Consider the following 5,537-nt stretch of genomic DNA (forward strand, 5'->3'; position numbering starts at 1 on the left):
AGGCAGGTCTTCAGGAAATACATCCGGGAGTTCTCGAACCACAGGGATTGCATCAAGTGTGGGGGTGTAGGCGCCCGAGGGCTCCCGAGCTCTGCGCGCGAAGGCGCGAAATTCGTTTGCTCTCTAGCTACTACAAGTTTGGACTCAATGTCACGGTTCTAAATCTAATCTTACAATGTGCAATGTAAGACCGATAAATCACCAAAGAGTCCAAATCCGACAAATCGTTTTGAAAAACTGATTTTTATAAAGAAGTGCCAAACATGGACTGCTTTACCAGATATAGAGTCGCTACCTAAATATTTTATTATGGGGGGATTTAGGAAACCCTGACTCGTGCCTAAGGCCACGTGTCCATCATCACCAAAGTTGCCTCGGCTCAGGAACTTGGGTACAAGTGGGGAAGGTCATGCAATGAGCACCCCCGCTCGCCCGATCAAAAGATCGGCCTTTACTAAGCATGATATTTTGTTTTTGAAAACACATGTGTTCTTATTCCGTTTATTTAACCTAGAATTACTATGTGATGCGCACAACATACAAGTATAGACTAGATTGTCTAATTTGGAACAAAACATTGCATATTCATTTTGTTTAAAAATGGTTTGAAGTTCGCAACTCGCAAGTAGGCTAAATCGAGGATTTCAATGAATTGTTCTAATTCAAGCAATCCAACCTTCACCCACAGGCATTTAGGCAGTTTATATCAAATAAGCAGTTAGCCTCATAGCAAGCATGCTTTCATGGCAACATTAACACACATGCGGTATGCTAAAGCGTAAACATTCACAGTGTACTCCGAGGCAAAATGGAGAATTAGTTAGAAATCATGCATGATCCTAGTTCATGTTAAGATGCCTAATGCAACACATGCAAGAATGCAATTAAAATAGGCTTGGCTATTCTAGAATGGCATATGAAATGCAACTTGATACATGTATTCAACTTGGAATTGAAATACAATGCAGTTAGTATGATGCACCGAGCCCGGTGCATGCAAAATAGATGAATGGATGCACACATGTGAGCATAAGGTATGCTAAATGAAATATGCCGCCCTAAAACTAACCATCATAAGCGGTTAATTAAAAGGGAGAAAGAAATGGGGGTTGGAAGACATGCATCACACACACGTACGCTTATTATAACGGTTGGCCCTCTCGAGGGAGAGTCCGAATAAGAAGCTAACTAGCTAATCTAAGCTAATTAAACTAATTATTACAACACAACGAAGCTAATTAACTAATCCTAGTTAACTAACTATTACAAAACAGTTAAGCAGCTAAACGCATTAACTACTTAAATACAGAATCCAAAGCATAAACTAGCTAAGCACATTAGCTAAGTAAAACAATAAAACAATGGCTTCAGAAGGAGAAGAGTGTATGCATGCCCAGTCGCCTCGTTCGGGAATCCAACGCGATGCCCCAACTTGCCTCTGTTTTCAATTGTTCTTAGAACCTTGCACCAAGCTCCAGAAAGCTTAAACTTCACCATGGGAACCTGTGGGAGGGTAGCCGACCAGTTGTTGGTGTTTGCAGCCACCTGTCGACCACTTTTTGCTACTGCAAACCAGAAAAAGTGGTCGGCCAGCTAGTTTTTTTGGCTGGCTGACCAGTTGTTGCTGCCAGACCCCAGTTTTCTGCAACAGAGAGCAAGAAAAGGCATGGCAATGTATTTGCAAGGTATGTGTGTACAACCACCCTCCCTATCATTTCACGAGCTCAAGGGAGTGTGGTTCTCGACCCTTGGGCCACCAATCGCGCATTTCAATGCATGATGGCCGAGAGGCGAAGTTGCACAATTCAATGTAAAATGAATGCACAAGTAAAAACATAAGGCCTAGAACTCTATCATGTATGATCAAGAGCGTTGGCGACCGAGAAGTGAGGCACGTTTCATCACTTCAAGTATGAAACGTCCCTAATTTCTCGTGTTTGGACTAACACCTATTCCAAACAACAATGCAACAAAAGCATGGCATACATAATGCGACTCAAGCATGCAAACATCATGCTATCCTACCATATGCTAATGGCATGCACAATGCTAATGCATGCAACAACTAGCATACACAATGCAAATGTCAATTAGCATGCACAATGCGATGATGGCACACTCAATGCAATGTGACCTAAGCATGCAAACAACATGGCATACACAATGCAATGAATCAGCATGTAAAATGTTTAATGGACTTAAACCAAAATGGGCAGACCTCGGTCATGCCCACATCAGTGGCCGTAATGATGAAAAAAAAGGCACAAAAAGGCAAGGCAAGCATGCACAATGCAATGGCCCATCAACTAGGCATAAGGACACAACTCTCAAGCATGATGAAGAAGCGATAAACATGGAAGTGTGACAACACTAAAGGCTCTGAAATCAAGTGTGAAATGATGCTAAATCATTCAAACAACACAAGTAAAGCATGCAAGAGGACCTAAGGCACAAGGCCATTAAAGGGACTACACAAAAGGCATGCAATACATGGCACAAATGATTGAACCAATTATGAACAGAGCTTAAATAGGTCTAAACAAAGACCAAAACATGCTGAGATGGAGGCTCAAATACCTAGGCATGCAAGCATACACACTAGGCCATAAACAAGGCAATAAATGCACAACCCTTAGAGGCACTGAAAGGGTGAATGAAGTGAGAACATGGCAATGCTACATGCTCTGAAATGACATGTTATGTGATACTAAATCATATACACAACACAAATGAAGCATGCTATGGTGCCCAAAGCTTGAAGCTAGCATAGGCACTTGTACTATAACTACGCAAAACATGAAGCATGTGATCAAGGCAACCCAAAACAGTCCTAGAACATGTTAAAATAAATCTAAAACATGTAAGGAAGAAAGCCAAAATATGCTAGCATGAAGGGCATAAGGCATGGTGAATGCAAGGCAAATAAGGTGGTTTACACTACACCTATCAAGACCAAGCATGAGATGGTTTAATCAACAAAAATCAGAGTTATATCATGGCAAAATAACCCCAAATAAGCACTGAAATGATAGCTCGCAAGCTTAGGCATGAAGGCATACGCAATGGTTCATGTTAAGGCATAAAGGGGCAAACCCTCAAACGCATTGAATAGGTGACAAATGCAAGTGCATGACCATGAAACATGCACTGCAATCTCATAACAAATGATGCCAAATCATTCAAATAGGCCAAGAAATACATGCTAGTGGACTTGCTACACAAAGCTAACAAGGTAGAATGCATTATAGCTATACAAAACATGGCATGCATGACCAAGACAATACAAATCAGAGCTTAAGCATGCTAAAATATGGACAAAAGCTTCTTGAAGTTAAGCCAAAAGCATGCTAGAATGACATGTTAAAGCATGATGCATGTTAGGCTATTTCACGGAATTGCACTACAAGTACATGGAGCATGCAAGAGGTGACCAAACCAAACCCTAACAGAGGTATGACATGGAAAAAAAAAACACCAAAAACATGCTGAAATGGACTCAAGGCAAGCTAGAATGACATGCTACTTCGTGAAGCATACAAGACTAGTTTATGAGATTTACACTACAAGTGTATAAACCATGCATGGAGTGACCAAATCAAGTAAAACAGTGGTATGCCTCAGCAAAATAAGCCCAAATACAAGCTAAGATATGGCCAACATAAACTTAACAAACATGCTCACACATGAGGCATTCAAGACAAGTATTGAAGACACAAGGAGAGGGTTCCACCACTGAAATTCCTCTGAGTTTCAGTGGTGAGAAGGTCAAAACAAGGTGGTCCCAAAGCTTAACAAAAAGGCACAAAAGCAAGGCCAAACAAGGCCTAAGAGGGGGTAAACAACCCCAAATACAAAAGTGACCTTAAACAAAGATCTTAAGCACCAAAATTCAGAACTTTTTGCAGTAGGAAGTTAGTCTTAAAACAGCATGCAAAATGGTCCAAAAGCTTAAGCAAGAATGGGGGTTTAAAAGGTTAAAAGCTCACCCTTGAAGACCCTCTTTAGAGCTGCAACTCCAGCAACTTTTCTGAGTTCAAACCAGTCCAAGAGCTCCAAAAACAACTTCGAGGGACCTCAGCTCCAAGAGTATAGTCTTTAAGTGTGTGTTTGTGTACAAAAGTGAGACAAAATTACATTTTAAGGCACAAAACAAGAGCAAAATGAAGAAGTATAGATATAGATTATATGTATCACTCAAGCACACTTTTTCTGAACCTAGAGGAGGGAGGAGGAGCCTCCCTCTTATAGAGAGCAAAAGCATAAGCTTCTTCAAGAAGCTAAGGCTCAAGGCCATCCCTCTATACACGTGTACGGAGGATGGTTCTTGTGCTCTCCAACTGTGCCAGCTGGCCAAAAACATCTTCAAAAAGGTGACAAAAAGCAGCCGACCACTTGAAGTGGTCGGCCAGCCACTTAAAGTGGTCAGTCTTCCAAGAATACAACTGGTCGGCCATGGTGGGAGATGGTCAGCAGCATGAAAACAAGCAAAAGGTGTGGTGGTCGACCAGAAAAGATGGCTCAAAGACCAAGGAGACCAGTTGTCAGACTAGAAAACTGGTTGGCAGGATGAAAAGTGGTTTGCGGGGAGAGAACTGATCTCCCACCCTTGTACCAGCTTCCAAACAAGGTTTATACAAAAAACAAACCAAAACGGATGCAAAGCGAGAGTTCTGGAGGCAAAGCGCGCAGCCGGGAGCCTCGAAAAGTAGCTGACAAGCACCAAAAGTAGTTTATGACCACAAAAGTGGTCTCCCAAACCACAGTGGCCCTCTAGGCCAAGGAAACAAGGTGTGGTTCAAAAACCACGCCAAACGGAGAACGTTAAGCGGTCCTGAGACAAGGCGCGCGACCGAAGGCTCCGAAAACCGAAAACTAGTCTCCAAACGAGAAAAGTGGCCTACGACCACAAAAAAGTGGTTTACGACCACAAAAAGGGGTTTACAAGACCTCTCCTTCCCTCAGGCAAGGAAAACAAGGCTTGGTCCGCAGACCGAGTCGAAGCACAAAGAGTTCAGAGGCCTGGAGGCAAGGCTCTCAGCCAAAAACTCCAAAACCTCGAAACGAGCACAACATGCACTATCACCGTGCGCTCAATCGATGACGTCTAAGTCTTAAGGTCGGTTAAAAATGGAGTGTCTACAGGGGGTCACTTGTTGAGTATATATCACATAACAGACATAAACACAACAACCCTTTCTTAGCAGTCATTGGGCTGTCATGAAGGACATAATACATGGAGGGAAAGAGGTTCCAGTTCCTTCGAAGACAAGCTCAAGTTGGTTCGGTGACCGGAGGAAGACCTTTTTGGCTTCACAATAGATAGAGACACGGTGGGCAGCTAACCAATCCATTCCCAAGATCACATCAAAGGTACTAATGTAGAGGGGAATCAAATCTACATGTAAGGTTTCACCTTTTAAGGATATAGTACAAGATTTGTACACATTAGTACTAAGGGCGGAATTACCAGAAGGAAAAGACACAGACAATACATATCCTAAGGGTTTGGGTGTTGATGCCAACTTGGTAGCAAAGTG

This window comes from Camellia sinensis, chromosome 9, assembly GCF_055761805.1.
Source record: "Camellia sinensis isolate YWXY chromosome 9, ASM5576180v1, whole genome shotgun sequence".
In the NCBI taxonomy this organism is placed as follows: domain Eukaryota; kingdom Viridiplantae; phylum Streptophyta; class Magnoliopsida; order Ericales; family Theaceae; genus Camellia; species Camellia sinensis.